Below are 16,620 nucleotides of genomic sequence, written 5' to 3' on the forward strand. Positions count from 1 at the left end.
AGGTTGAAATCAAGTGGCCTACATGGATAAGAAGATGCTGGTTTCTCAGAATGAGAACTAGCCGCCAATTCCTTATATAAATGAGTCTTTTTATGCTCATTGCACATTTATAAAACACAGACTAGACAGCTACCACATAAGTCTGTAGTTGAAATGCTGCTAGCAGACAAGGAGATAGACATAGCCTGAGACAGAAAAGATAGACATAGCCTACCAGACAAAGCGAGCGAGTGCAGGACTCTGATGGAAGGAATCTGCTTTCTGTTATAATGAGCACATCACAGAACCCTTCCTTCCAGGGTTAAATTCCCCCTCTCCCTCCTCCTCCAACTAAACTGGGTCAAATCATTCAGTGGCAGCTCAGCCACCATGCGTCAAGTGTCAGAACCTGTCTGCTCAACATCACACAGCTCTGGGAGGTTCAGGGCTGTGTTTACTACCAAAACAAACCACAGACATGGATCTGAATAAAACCCAATGCCTCAGAATAAGGTTGAGATCAATTCATCAGCACAACACCATATAGACTGGGATTACTAGATATGGGTAAACCCTTAACAAAGAGAGGGAAAAGGAGAGAATCCTACCATACAGGGACCATCAGTCAACAACAGGGAAACAACACTATAACAGCCCTTTCTCTCCTTTTATTTCTCTCTGAATAACCATAGTGGCTACCTCTCATACCTCGCTCAACATGACCCCCTCCTCTCTTCCCCCCTCTTTTTTCTCCCTCTCCATTTCTCACCCCCCTCATCCATCCCTTTTTCTTTATCTTCATCAGTAGGGTACTCACCTCCCTCCCTGGAGTCTCTGTGTCCTGATCATCCCTGCATCGCTGTAGAGACCATCTTTACGCGGCGGAAACACACACACTCGCCGATCAACACACACCCCAACGACGAGAGCTCACTGTCACCAGCCAGCCCCCCCTTCTCTCCCCTGCCTCTAACACACACACACACACTCTGCACCCTCTCGCCGTTCCTTAGTAACAGCAGAATCGGAGCCAGCATCATTTCCCTCCTGTAGCCACCCTCATTCCCCCCCCCCCCTTTCTCCTTCTCCCAGTCCCCTCCCTCTCTTTTTTATCACTCCCCCTCGCTCTCCAGCGGAGGAATAAATATTTCAGCCACAAATGAAGCGTGGCTCTTCTCAGCTCTCCTCCCCCTGCCTGCAATATTTAACAGAGAACTGTATGTGTGTGTGTGTGTGTGTGTGTGTGTGTGTGTGTGTATATGTGCACGTATGCGTTTACGAAATACACCATTGCCCGTCTCCTCACATCCTTTATTTCTTAAAAGGCAAAATGGCTCTTGCAACAAGGGCACACACACACACACCCTACTCTGTTATTGTTCCTAAGCCATAAAGTGTAACTAAAAGTGTACACTGCAATATGCACACACAAAGAACATATGGTTTCCTACGGCTGCCACTGCTCAAAGGTATATTGATCCAAACAAGTAGTACTGTAAATTACACCGTGTGTGAGAGCTGCTTTACTGACAATTCACTAACACTCAAGCCAGAGCCCCTCCCTCACTAGAGGCTGTTGGGTAATGGAGTTTTCTGGACCAGGTCTGTGTGACTACTCATACTGAGGGAAACTGAAGTAAAGGCTGTGTGTGTGTGTGTGTGTGTGTGTGTGTGTGTGTGTATACAGAGAAACTAGCAGACACACACAGGTGTTCTCAGGGTAGTCGCTGTTCCTCAGGGAATTATAGATGAAACACACTACTACACCCTGGCTCAGGTACCCCGGCTTCATGAGCCACGAGAGCACAACGGTAAAACATGAACACAACATTTCCAGGGCATTATTCTAGCATTATCAGAACACTATCAAGTTCCTGGTGTAGTTTGTCCTTTACTAATTAATCATATGGCAGATGTTGAATGTAGAGGATATCAGATGCCTGCACAGTGACCATGCTCCCTCTGTGATAATGTTACTTAATAGAAATACCTTACCGTTCCCTCAAAGTCTTAGTTGTGTAACCAAAGCGTTGTTTGGGGATTTACAGGGGCAAATGTCAAAATGAGGGTGATCCAGAGAGAGGGCCCTCCCCTGACCAGGAGGGTGGGGAACGGGGTTGAGAGAGACTGGGTGGGGTGAGGTGAAGGTAGGGCTGGACGGTATACTGTATTTTATAATATACTGGTATTGATGCACAGAGCGGTTTGTGTTTTTACTTTATCTTCTATAACGTATTTGAATGTTAAATGTGATATGCCGTGTGTAACGTCCATTTTAATAGTTTACTTCGCTACTTGAGTCATCCCTCTCCGCTCTCTCGCTCTCTACATGCTGTTTTCCACACAGACCTATCTCCGCCCTCTGTCACTCAAGGAGTGCATTTGTTCCTCCTCGACCAAGACACTTACGTTTAGTCTGCATGGTCAATGCAGCACATGCAACAATGTTGATGACAACACTGCTGCTTTCACTTTGCTTCTTAATATAAATCCACTAGCGTTCTATAATTACACTATTAGTTTGTGTTTCTTACATCTGCAAACAGCTAGTTTGTCTTTTCTTAGGAAGTTGGGCCTAAATCGTGTTAGCCGCTAATGCTAATCACTTGTTACCTGGCTGGCTGGCTGGCTGGCTGGCTGGCAGGCTAGCTAGCTAATAAATGTACTGAGTCAGAGCAAAAGTAATTAGCTATATAGCCTGATAATACCAGTGATGGTGTAGACCTAAAATCAGCATGTTGTTTGTGCAACAGTATCTTCTAAATCAAAGAGGAATACGCATGGATATGTTAGCTACATGAAGTAGCTAAGAGAAAACATTCAATGTAGCCAAAGATTACAGGGTCCCCTAGGAAACAATTATCAACACCTTGGTTCCTACCCTGTAACAATAACTACTCCCTGGCATTTTCATTCGTTGTCAAACACTGTATTCAACTATATTATGACTATAGAATTAGAATAATCATTCGATTTCCATGATTCCAACAGTTCAACCAAGTGTTTTGCTCTAAATCGGAAGTCAAATCAGATTGTTTGCCCATATTTTGCAGCCCTACGTGGCAGTGTGGAAAGGATCTTAAATGAGTGCAGGAAATGCAGATTTTTTTGGGGGTTGAATGTTGAATTGAACAGTATGAAACAATCAGAATTGAGAAAGACCCATTGAAAATCACTTAGAATGTATGTGTTACCACCCTAGGGTCACGCACTACTCATAAAGCAAATGTATAACTTTTATTATTCAAAAACATAAAATACTGTCAAATACAGTCATACCGTGAATTTATTTTTATACCGTGATATGATATTTTGGCCATATCGCACAGCCCTAGGTGAAGGTTATGTGTCATTGGACCGACAGCCAGATTTACAGTATTGTGAGGGATTAAAGCCCACTTTACCACAAACACACAGAGCAGAGAGAGTGATGCTGTCCTCAGATTAACAACATGGTTACATAAACGATGATCTGAATCCGTTTCCCTGGAACGCAGGGACACTCCGGCCCACTTTAGCATCAGCATGCATACTGCCATTACTAATTTCTCATACCACCAATACGTACAGTTGAAGTCGGAAGTTTACATACACCTTAACCAAATACATTTAAACTCAGTTTTTCACAATGCCTGACATTTAATCCTAGTAAAAATTCCCTGTCTTAGGTCAGTTAGGATCACAACTTTATTTTAAGAATGTTAAATGTCAGAACAATAGTAGAGAGAATGATTTATTTCATCACATTCCCTGTGGGTCAGAAGTTTACATACACTCAATTAGTATTTGGTAGCATTGCCTTTAAATTGTTTAACTTGGGTCAAATGTTTCAGGTAGCCTTCCACAAGCTTCCCACAATAAGTTGGGTGACTTTTGTCCCATTCCTCCTGACAGAGCTGGTGTAACTGAGTCAGGTTTGTAGGCCTCCTTGCTCGTACACGCCTTTTCAGTTCTGCCCACACATTTTCTATAGGATTGAGGTCAGGGCTTTGTGATGGCCACTCCAATACCTTGACTTTGTTGTCCTTAAGCCATTTTGCCACAACTTTAGAAGTATGCTTGGGGTCATTGCCCATTTGGAAGACCCATTTGCGACCAAGCTTTAACTTTGACGGATGTCTTGAGATATTGCTTCAATATATCCACGATTTTCCTTCCTCATGATGCCATCTAATTTGTGAAGTGCACCAGTCCCTCCTGCAGCAAAGCACCCCCACAGCATGATGCTGCCACCCCCGTGCTTCACGGTTGGGATGGTGTTCTTCGGCTTGCAAGCCTACCCCTTTTTCCTCCAAACATAACAATGGTCATTATGGCCAAACAGTTCTATTTTTGTTTAATCAGACCAGAGGACATTTCTCCAAAAAGTACGATCGTTGTCCCCATGTGCAGTTGCAAACCGTAGTCTGGCTTTTTTATGGCGGTTTTGGAGCAGTGGCTTCTTCCTTGCTGAGCGGCCTTTCAGGTTATGTCGATATAGGACTCGGTTTATTGTGGATATAGATACTTTTGTACCCGTTTCCTCCAGCATCTTCACAAGGTCCTTTGCTGTTGTTCTGGGATTGATTTGCACTTTTCGCACCAAAGTACGTTCATCTCTAGGAGACAGAACGCGTCTCCTTCCTGAGCGGTATGACGGCTGCGTGGTCCCTTGGTGTTTATACTTGCATACTATTGTTTGTACAGATGAACGTGGTACCTTCAGGCATTTAGCAATTGCTCCCAAGGATGAACCAGACTTGTGGAGGTCTACAATTGTTTTTCTGAGGTCTTGGCTGATTTCTTTGGATTTTCCCATGATGTCAAGCAAAGAGGCACTGAGTTTGAAGGTAGGCCTTGAAATACATCCACAGGTACACCTCCAATTGACTCAAATTATGTCAATTAGCTATGTCAATTAGCCTATCAGAAGCTTCTAAAGCCATGACATCATTTTCTGGAATTTTCCAAGCTGTTTAAAGGCAGTCAACTTAGTGCATGTAAACTTCTGACCCACTGGAATTGTGATACAGTCAATTATAATAATCTGTCTGTAAACAATTGTTGGAAAAATTATTTGTGTCATGCACAAAGTAGATGTCCTAACCGACTTGCCAAAACTATAGTTTGTTAACAAGAAATGTGATTTGAAATTAAGAAAGACAGGAGGGGGAGAAATTTTTTTCAGAATAAGGGAGAGAGGGAGAGAAAAGGAGAGAGATGGAGGGCAGGAAAATCTATTTGGCTATACACACCCAAGTGAGAGGTAGGAATGGGCTACGGTCATCACATTCCTCACTAACGTGAACCTCAAGGTAATCAATGGTGAACTGTCCATAATCACCCATAAACTACCACCCACATTCTTTCATTAGCCCAGAAAGGTTAAGACTGCTGGAGCAGCGCTTAGATTCTCTCTCCAACTCAGTCACACAAGCACATAATTACTTAAAATACTAAACCAACATGGTGCTGCTTCTCATTAAAAAGGATTTCAACATAATCTGCAATCAAATTTTAAACCTTGGGACTTCTGTACCACAATATTTATGATTGGTTTAATTAGATTGGTGCCTTATCTGTGTCTGTGAGACTGGCATGGGATTACAAACATACCGGTGCCTACGTGCTGGTTTGCACATCTGGGCACACCACTCTCCCCTCCCTCCCGTTCTCATTAGCATGCCCTCACCCCATCCCTCTCTGCTCCTTTCTCAAAACACCCTCTATCCCTCCTCTCACCTGCAATCGTTTTCTGCTGTCCGGCACATTCTCCAGGCTGCCTCCTCCGCATCCCAGCCTGCCCTGGCTGCAGCGCAGCTCCCCGTCACCTCTACGTTTGTCTGTGCGGTTGCAGCCTGCAGCCTTCCTGTCTACAGCAGGAGCCCTCTGCCTCTTCTCCTGAGAGAGGGCTACAGTCAACCCTCTCTCCCTCTCCCTGGGCCCCCCACCCCCTCCAAGACCTCCAGGCCCGGGGTCACTTGCCCTGCCTCCCTCCCCCAGCAGAGGGCCCTTGTCCCCAGGCAGCGTGGCGCCATCTCCAGCCTCTTTGTCGCCGGGCTCCAAGGCCTTGTGTCGGCTCTTAAAGAGGCTGTGGATACTCAGTACCACCAGGGTGCACAGCACGTACATGACCCCCCTCCCCCCGTGGAGACTGGCAGGTTGGTTCGCTCCGTTCTCCCCCAAACAAGGTCTCCCTTGTTTGAACGGGACAGGAACTGTTGAAGTTCCACAGGTTGTTATGATCGCTTATAAGCTGTTATTGTTGAGGTCTAGGTGTGAATGGCAGTCAAGAGCTCCAGGCGTATCTTCTGTGGTCCGAGTCCTTGCATAGTTGTCATCAGTTGGAGAGCTGAAGACAGTGTGAGAGATGGCAACAACTGTATCCACAACGAGAACAGTTCCAAAATTCTATCCTGTACTGTAGTGTCTGTACTGTACAATCTGTACCAAGTTCAAAGACGAAAAGACTACAAATATCCAGTCTCCTCTCCTCTTTAAGGGCATTCACCACAATACACAACCCCGGTGCTCCTCAGAGGGCGCGAGAGGTTCCAGTAGGGAGTCTCACTTTCTCTCCTCTGTGTGTGTGTGTTGATCCCCTGGACAATGGCAGTGCCCTAAAGCTCATCAACTGTCTGATAATCCCCAAGTCTGTTCTCTGGTCAGCAGACGCAGACGAACGAGAGGTGAGTGAGTGTGATCCTCAGATACACACGGTCACACACACGTGCTTTTATATCTCACCTGTGTCACCTCTGTCCCTGTGCCTCTCCTAGCCCCTCCCACATCTTTGAAACACTCCCAAACACACCACCTTTACAGTTCCTCAGAACAACAATAAGGTTTTGGACCCTGTCCTGTTGTAAAGGTGATTGCTGTCCCGCTGCCAAGCCGGTGGAGCTCAGGTAACCCAAACCTCCAGGAGAGAAGGCTGGCTCAGTCTCTCCAGGTAACTACAGACACACACCTCGTCCATCAACCATACACAGAAACTAGTAGATATTATATCTACACCCAAAAGCAGGATCACAAGCAGATAACCCACTCAACCTTCACACACGCACCCAAACCCTTACAAAACACACACATGCACACAAACACACATCCAAAACCTTTGCACAAACTTCGAACAGTGTAGGAATGTCTCTGATGTTGATTCATCCTCTTCTGCCCTGCTAATATACTGGTTTACAGTCCAGTCCAGGATGGTGTAAAGAAGATTCTCATTAAATGATCAACAGGTCCAAAGTAATGCCTCTCCCCTTTCCCTCTTCCTGCTGCGGACAGCCGGGGGACTGTCCCGTCCTCTCTGAAAAGTACCTGGACAGAGAGAGGGGCGATATCTACACCCCTTCCCTTGTTCAGTTGCTCTCCATCGCTCTCTCCACTCATGCACCGAGTTGACTGTCCTATCATGTGCTGTTCTGCAACTCTCCAGAAAGAGAGAGAGAAAGTATCTTCATCCACTCTCGCGCTCACCCTCCCTCCCTGTGCTCTGTCCATCTGTTGCTGCGGGATAAGCGCTGGAATGGGACAGAGCCGGCCGTGCGCTGGTGATGTAACACATAATACACTATTGATATGAATGGATGTAAAAAGAAAAACCAACGCTGAGAGTGGAAAGAGTTTTTAAAAAGCTTCCCACCTACATCTGTTTGGATTTCCACCATATCAATTCAAACTGATCTCTGGGCTCTGAGGGGCGACCTCGTTAGTTGGTGTCCTGTATGCCTAACCGTCTTCCTGGTACGTGACAGCCCTGCACGGTAACGCCATGGCAACCGTGCAGCTATGGAACCAGGCCACAATGTGAACTGACAGTGTCGATCACGGCGGTTGAATCGTGATGTGCGGTCCAAGGCAGTCAGCGAGGTCACTGCGGTCACTTTGTACCCAGCGGTCCTGGTCATTCACAGTTCTAGTTTCCTGTTCTGTGACATACTGTAAACATGGAGTGGTTCTCTAGGCTAACTTGGTCCTACGGGGACAAAGGAGAAGTCTTCCGCTTGAGTGGTCACTTTCAGGATCCTAACGAAGGGGACGGGAGGGGACGGGAAGGGACAGGGCACACACACTTTGGGAGGGGATGAGCTACTACACACAATGAATAAAGCACTATGACTGAATGAATCCCAAACTGTTCAGCACAGTGACCCAATCCAGTTTTGTGACCCACCAAGTCAACAGGGTAATCATTATTCTGTTTGTAAATCCGTGACACTCCATTTAGCATGATATATTATGTTAGGTCACATTATGAATGGAATAGCTGATATACAATATCATACGAATTATAGGACGTATTGTATCATGGATGATGTAACTTATGATACATCTTGGAGGATGTATAGTGTTATTCGTCTTTCTCTGAGACCAGGTTGCTTGTTGCGCCATAACAAAGGAGGATTATGGGGAGACTTTACGTTGGTGGTTAGGGGAACTAACGACTAAGGTTATGTTCATTTACGTAAAAGGTAAGGGGAACTAAAATGACAAATGTCAGGGAAATTTACATAGCAGGTTAGCTGAATTGGGTTAAGTTTAGAATAAGGGTTAACTAAAATGCTACAGTTGTCCCCGACGCGAACTCGCAACTTTTGGATCGCTAGACAGTCGCGGATTACGACGACCCATTCTCCTCGACCAAATAGGAATTAGACCAAATATTACAGCAAAATGTGTTCAACAAATCATTTGGGTAACACAATCCATGACAATACATGGCACGTGGCAGGCCAGCTGAGCAACCACTTGAAATGACCTGACTAACAAAAAAAGATTGCATAAGAATGTCACCACCATTTTAGACCTGTACCATCGGGCAGTATTGAATAGACCTGTCTACTCCACACACAGTAAACCCTTACAGAGTAAGGAAAGGCCACAGAGAGAGAGAGACTAGTAAACAAGGTCTGAGGTTCAATAGCAGGTTAAGTGGCTGATAAGTTTGAATCGAACCATAAAGCTGATAAGGCATGGGTGGAGTGATCAGATTTGTTTCCAGTGTATTAAAAGAACCATAAACTCAGCCTACATTACAGAGACAAGTCAAAACAATTACAGTGGGACACCTGGTGTGGTGTTACACAGAGTCAACCAGGAAGTCAACAAACATTTACCCTTGGCCTAGAGGTGAGCGTGTGTGTGAAAGAGACAGTGAAAGAGAGAATGTGCTAAAGTGTGAGAATGTGCAAGTGTGTGTGTGCGAGCGATCTCAGGTGTGTGAGTTGGTCTCACTGTAAGTAGCTCAGACCCCCTTTGGTTGGTTCTGGAGCTGGATTTGTCGTAAGCATTGATTTAGGGGAAAACTTCGCCACAGATGGAAATCACTGGCCTATCTTTGACTTTGCCATCTCCAAAAGATTTGGCATCTTCCATCAATTGCGGCCACGAATCTGCCATAAAAAAAATAGTTAGAAAGAATAAGATGAAGTTCCGGTAATATAGATAACTATTGAAAGATGGCTGATATGAGTTTTTCTACATTGTAATGGACATGGTGCAACCTATGGTAGGTAAGCTGCTGGCAGGCTTCGGCCGCAGTACAGCAAAGCCAAGTCAGCCCGTGCTCAAGGTTCTCACAGGGGAAGTGAAATGATAGGCTACAATGACATTGCTCATGATCATACACGCGGCAAATGACAATGACAAATTACTTGTTGGATGCATTAATTTTGCTGTTTGTGTTTCAGACTATTTTGTGCCGAATAGAAATTAATAGTAAATCATGTACTGTCATTTTGGAGTCACTATTACTGTAAATAAGAATATGTTTCTAAACAGTTTCTAAATGTGGATGCTACCATGATTACGGATAGTCCTGAATAATGATGAGTGAGCAAGAGACGCACAAATATCATACCACCCAGACATGCAAATGCATCCAACAAGTTTGTAGCGTCACAAGCTTGACGTAATCATTGTGTGCGAGGAATATGGGACCAAATACTACATTTTGACTACTTTAATACACATACAGTGGGGGAAAAAAGTATTTAGTCAGCCACCAATTGTGCAAGTTCTCCCACTTAAAAAGATGAGGCCTGTAATTTTCATCATAGGTACACGTCGACTATGACAGACAAATTGAGAAAAGAAAATCCAGAAAATCACATTGTAGGATTTTTAATGAATTTATTTGCAAATTATGGTGGAAAATAAGTATTTGGTCACCTACAAACAAGCAAGATTTCTGGCTCTCACAGACCTGTAACTTCTTCTTTAAGAGGCTCCTCTGTCCTCCACTCGTTACCTGTATTAATGGCACCTGTTTGAACTTGTTATCAGTATAAAAGACACCTGTCCACAACCTCAAACAGTCACACTCCAAACTCCACTATGGCCAAGACCAAAGAGCTGTCAAAGGACACCAGAAACAAAATTGTAGACCTGCACCAGGCTTGGAAGACTGAATCTGCAATAGGTAAGCAGCTTGGTTTGAAGAAATCAACTGTGGGAGCAATTATTAGGAAATGGAAGACATACAAGACCACTGATAATCTCCCTCGATCTGGGGCTCCACGCAAGATCTCACCCCGTGGGGTCAAAATGATCACAAGAACGGTGAGCAAAAATCCCAGAACCACACGGGGGGACCTAGTGAATGACCTGCAGAGAGCTGGGACCAAAGTAACAAAGCCTACCATCAGTAACACACTACGCCACCAGGGACTCAAATCCTGCAGTGCCAGACGTGTCCCCCTGCTTAAGCCAGTACATGTCCAGGCCCGTCTGAAGTTTGCTAGAGTGCATTTGGATGATCCAGTAGAGGATTGGGAGAATGTCATATGTTCAGATGAAACCAAAATAGAACTTTTTGGTAAAAACTCAACTCGTCGTGTTTGGAGGACAAAGAATGCTGAGTTGCATCCAAAGAACACCATACCTACTGTGAAGCATGGGGGGTGGAAACATCATGCTTTGGGGCTGTTTTTTCTGCAAAGGGACCAGGACGACTGATCCGTGTAAAGGAAAGAATGAATGGGGCCATGTATCGTGAGATTTTGAGTGAAAACCTCCTTCCATCAGCAAGGGCATTGAAGATGAAACGTGGCTGGGTCTTTCAGCATGACAATGATCCCAAACACACCGCCCGGGCAACGAAGGAGTGGCTTCGTAAGAAGCATTTCAAGGTCCTGGAGTGGCCTAGCCAGTCTCCAGATCTCAACCCCATAGAAAATCTTTGGAGGGAGTTGAAAGTCTGTGTTGCCCAGCGACAGCCCCAAAACATCACTGCTCTAGAGGAGATCTGCATGGAGGAATGGGCCAAAATACCAGCAACAGTGTGTGAAAACCTTGTGAAGACTTACAGAAAACGTTTGACCTGTGTCATTGCCAACAAAAGGGTATATAACAAAGTATTGAGAAACTTTTGTTATTGACCAAATACTTATTTTCCACCATAATTTGCAAATAAATTCATTAAAAATCCTACAATGTGATTTTCTGGAGAAAAAAAATCTCATTTTGTCTGTCATAGTTGACGTGTACCTATGATGAAAATTACAGGCCTCTCTCATCTTTTTAAGTGGGAGAACTTGCACAATTGGTGGCTGACTAAATACTTTTTTTCCCCACTGTAAGTGAATTTGCCCCAATACTTTTGGTCCCCTAAAATGGAGGGGACTATGCACAAATAATGCTGTAATTTCTAAACGGTTCACCCGATATGAATGTAAATACCCTCAAATTAAAGCTGACAGTCTGCACTTTAACCTCAAAGTCATTGTATCATTTCAAATCCAAAGTGCTGAAGTACAGAGCCAAAACAACAAAATGGTCACTGTCCCAATGCTTTTGGAGTGCAATGTATATATATATATATTTTTATACAGACTAGCTAAAAGCAAAAAGTGAACATTTTCAAATTATCAAATGGTTTATGATCATTTTCTGATAAAAATAGTGTAGGTGCAAAAACATAAGTTTGCACTTCCAATTTTTATTTGCGCCATTGGCTCAGGCGACCAAGTGGACACAAGGCTGTTTGGCTCATCTCAGTCGTGAAGAGGAATAACTTTGTAGCTGTTTCTGATTAATAAACAATGCCATGCTGGTGGGTGGTAACGTTCAAATAAAACCCAGCCCTGAAATAAAACGTAGGCTGAAAATTATTTGTACGTCATATCATAGGAAAATACACCGCATTCACACGGATTTGTCACTTCAAGCACAAATGTATCATACTTTGACTAAAACTATGACTTTTTGACTTAAATCATTGTGCAACATCATGGGTAAGCTCTGGCCATCGTCATTCAGCTTGAAAAAGTGGATTTCTACTGGTGTGGGCGTTTAAGCAGCTTACAGGAGAAATGTGCCACACTTCACTTTAGGGCTTTAGGTAAAGGCTTTAACTCGGTCACCCCACACACACAAATATGGTATTAGAGGCCGTCTGAATTAGGGATGGACATATTCGAATATTCGAACGGACGTTAGTATTAGATTACTTGGGAGAATTCATTTTTGGAGAAGAAAGAAAATTATAGGTCTACTTTAACAATGAAAAGGCTTTTTCTAAACACAATAAAAATATCCATGTGACATTGTTACTTACAAGGATATACCATGACATTACAAATTCTTAATTTAATAAAACAAACTTTTGAATGTAGTTTTTATGACATGCACCCCATAAAATGACAGGTAGCCTTCACACCAGTCTGTAGCTTGTTGTTTTTGTCAGCCAATCAAAGCAGCACTATAGTCAAAGGCTCAATGTGTAGGAAGTGAAGTGAGTTCAACGCAATTCAAGATTTAATTATGGAATTAAAAGTAAGCTGAGTTAAATGAGAAGGAGTATGCTACAACAAGCAGGTAGGATGTTGTTTAACAATCTCTGAATGGGGTTGGGGAGACAACGCAGCGTGTAGCCTGCAATTAGCCTAGGTAGCTAGCTAGCTTCTCTAGGCTACGCCAGTCAAGACAGGCACTGTTATATGGGATGATAAATAACATTGTGGCTGCTACAAGTTAGCTAGTCTTGGCTGTAGGGGTCAGGGAGAGTGAGGGTGAAAGAAAGGAAGGGGGGGGTGAGAGGGAATGAGAGCGAGAGAGAGAGACAAACAGACAGTGTTCAGTCAGCAGAAAGCCTCAATCTTATAAACTCTTCGACTATCCCACAATGCACTGCACACACCCTTTTCATCTTTCTCAACTGGGCTATTTCAGAGCTAAATTACAGTGTGACAGCAGGGAGGGACAGGCACACACACACACTTAATAACAGGTTAGAGGGTGGACCATCCCTGCCACGGTGTGGCCAACACACCACTGACGTCACTCCGCTAAGGATGAGGTTTAAGAGGAAGAGGATGGGTGGAGAGGCAGCCAGACAGCCAGAGGGTGGGGAGAGAGAAATAGGACAGAGGGAGGCTGTTGAGAAACGGTGAAGGGGGAGAAAGGGGTAGGGAGAGTGACAGAAGGAGGAAAGAAGAGTGCCAAAATCCCACAAGAGAGAACCCTGAGGTTCTACCTCCTCCCCCTCTTCCGGTCTCTGTGCTCCCTCCCTGGTTTGCCCTTAAAATGTTTTACTCTCAACCCGTTACAGCACATTGTTCGACCTACAGACAAACACGCGTGTGGAAAACCGAATTGCCCTTGCAGCCTTTCTCAACATCTGTGACACACATGTTCCTCCTCTCATGGCTGTTCACACACCAAGACGACTCCCACTCAAAAAAACTGGCGATTAACACACAGGCCAGACTTAACTGCATATACACTACCGTTCAAAAGTTTGGGGTCACTTAGAAATTGAGCAAGAGGACAAATACATTAGAGTGTCTAGTTTGAGAAACAGGCACCTCACAGGTCCTCAACTGGCAGCTTCATTAAATAGTACGCACAAAACACTAGTCTCAACGTCAACAATGAAGAGGCGACTCCGGGATGCTGACCTAGGCAGAGTTGCAAAGAAAAAGCCATATCTCAGACTGGCCAATAAAAAGAAAAGATTAAGATGGGCAAAAGAACACAGACACTGGACTTTTTCTTTGCAACTCTGCCTAGAAGGTCAGCATCCCGGAGTCGCCTCTTCACTGTTGATGATGAGACTGGTGTTTTGCGGGTACTATTTAATGAAGCTGCCAGTTGAGGACCTGTGAGGCGTCTGTTTCTCAAACTAGACACTTGTGTATTTGTCCTCGTGCTCAGTTGTGCACCGGGGCCTCCCACTCATCTTTCTATTCTTGTTAGAGACAGTTTGCACTGTTCTGTGAAGGGAGTAGTACACAGCGTTGTACGAGATCTTCAGTTTCTTGGCAATTTCTCGCATGGAATAGCCTTCATTTCTCAGAACAAGAATAGACTGACGAGTTTCAGAAGAAAGTTATTTGTTTCTGGCCATTTTGATCCTGTAATTGAACCCACAATTGCTGATGCTCCAGATACTCAACTAGTCTCAAGAAGGACCGTTTTATTGCTTCTTTAAAATCAGCACAACAGTTTTCAGCTGTGCTAACATAATTGCAAAAGGGTTTTCTAATGATCAATTAGCCTTTTAAAATTATAAACTTGGATTAGCAAACACAACGTGCCATTGGAACAAAGGACTGATGGTTGCTGATAATGGGCCTCTGTACGCCTATGTAGATATTCCAAAGAAAAATCTGCGGTTTCCAGCTAGAATAGCCATTTACAACATTAACAATGTCTACACTGTATTTCTGATCAATTTGATGTTATTATAAAATGGTCAAAACATTTTTGCTTTTCTTTCGAAAACAAGGACATTTCTAAGTGAGCCCAAACTTTTGAACGATAGTGCACACACACAAATATATATTACAAAAAAAAAAAAAAAAGGTTTATATATATATATACAGTGGGGAGAACAAGTATTTGATACACTGCCGATTTTGCAGGTTTTCCTAATTACTAAGCATGTAGAGGTCTGTAATTTTTATCATAGGTACACATCAACTGTGAGAGACGGAATCTAAAACAAACATCCAGAAAATCACATTGTATGATTTTTAAGTAATGAATTTGCATTTTATTGCATGACATAAGTATTTGATACATCAGAAAAGCAGAACTTAATATTTGGTACAGAAACCTTTGTTTGCAATTACAAAGATCATACGTTTCCTGTAGATCTTGACCAGGTTTGCACACACTGCAGCAGGGATTTTGGCCCACTCCTCCATACAGACCTTCTCCAGATCCTTCAGGTTTCGGGTCTGTCGCTGGGCAATACGGACTTTCAGCTCCCTCCAAAGATTTTCTATTGGGTTCAGGTCTGGAGACTGGCTAGGCCACTCCAGGACCTTGAGATGCTTCTTACGGAGCCACACCTTAGTTGCCCTGGCTGTGTGTTTCGGGTCGTTGTCATGCAGGAAGACCCAGCCACGACCCATCTTCAATGCTCTTACTGAGGGAAGGAGGTTGTTGGCTAAGATCTCGCGATACATGGCCCCATCCATCCTCCCCTCAATATGGTGCAGTCGTCCTGTCCCCTTTGCAGAAAAGCATCCCCAAATAATTATGTTTCCACCTCCATGCTTCACGGTTGGGATGGTGTTCTTGGGGTTGTACTCATCCTTCTTCTTCCTCTAAACACGGCGAGTGGAGTTTAGATCAAAAAGCTCTATTATTGTCTCATCAGACCACATGACCTTCTCCCATTCCTCCTCTGGATCATCCAGATGGTCATTGGCAAACTTCAGACGGGCCTGGACATGCGCTGGCTTGAGCAGGGGGACCTTGCGTGCACTGCAGGATTTTAATCTATGACGGCATAGTGTGTTACTAATGGTTTTCTTTGAGACTGTGATCCCAGCTCTCTTCAGGTCATTGACCAGGTCCTGCCGTGTAGTTCTGGGTTGATCCCTCACCTTCCTCATGATCATTGATGCCCCACAAGGTGAGATCTTGCATGGAGCCCCAGACCGAGGGTGATTGACAGTCATCTTGAACTTCTTCCATTTTCTAATAATTGCGCCAACAGTTGTTGCCTTCTCACCAAGCTGCTTGCCTTTTGTCTTGTAGCGCATCCCAGCCTTGTGCAGGTCAACAATTTTATCCCTGATGTCCTTAAACAGCTCTCTGGTCTTGGCCATTGTGGAGAGGTTGGTGTCTGTTTGATTGAGTGTGTGGACAGGTGTCTTTTATACAGGTAACGAGTTCAAACAGGTGCAGTTAATACAGGTAACGAGTGGAGAACAGGAGGGCTTCTTAAAGAAAAACTAACAGGTCTGTGAGAGCCGGAATTCTTAAATGGTTGGTAGGTGATCAAATACTTATGTCATGCAATAAAATGCAAATTAATTACTTAAAAATCATACAATGTGATTTTCTGGATTTTTGTTTTAGATTCCGTCTCTCACAGTTGAAGTGTACTTATGATAAAAATGACAGACCTCTACATGCTTTGTAAGTAGGAAAACCTGCAAAATCGGCAGTGTATCAAATACTTGTTCTCCCCACTGTATGTATGTGTATATATATATATATATATCAGTGTTGCTTCCTAAGTGGACAGTTTGATTTCACAGAAGTGTGATTGCCTTGGAGTTACATTGTGTTGTTTAAGTGTTCCCTTTATTTTTTTGAGCTGTGTGTGTATATAATATAAAAGGGAACACTTAAACAACACAATGTAACTCCAAGTCAATCACACTTCTGTGAAATCAAACTGTCCACTTAGGAAGCAAC

At 43.9% G+C, this 16,620-nt stretch overlaps 1 protein-coding gene across 10 annotated transcripts in view; it reads right to left on the reverse strand.

Annotated features, from left to right (window-relative positions):
- The window catches only part of LOC121579087 (kinesin-like protein KIFC3), a 68,670-nt gene that overhangs the window by 33,437 nt on the left and 18,613 nt on the right, over positions 1-16,620 (reverse strand). For 4 of the 10 annotated variants that reach the window (XM_041893373.2, XM_041893371.2, XM_041893372.2 and 1 more), the window contains exon 1: positions 5,701-5,892. The exons of 1 other annotated variant lie outside the window; for it this stretch is intronic. The gene's annotated coding sequence lies outside the window, so the exon portion shown is untranslated. Of the gene's footprint in view, positions 1-214; positions 260-796; positions 1,001-5,700; positions 5,894-16,620 lie in introns of those variants that run through there. 5 more of the 10 variants (XM_041893370.2, XM_041893369.2, XM_041893375.2 and 2 more) reach the window with 4 other exon arrangements.

The sequence above is a fragment of the Coregonus clupeaformis genome, unplaced genomic scaffold (assembly GCF_020615455.1).
Source record: "Coregonus clupeaformis isolate EN_2021a unplaced genomic scaffold, ASM2061545v1 scaf0091, whole genome shotgun sequence".
In the NCBI taxonomy this organism is placed as follows: Eukaryota; Metazoa; Chordata; class Actinopteri; order Salmoniformes; family Salmonidae; genus Coregonus; species Coregonus clupeaformis.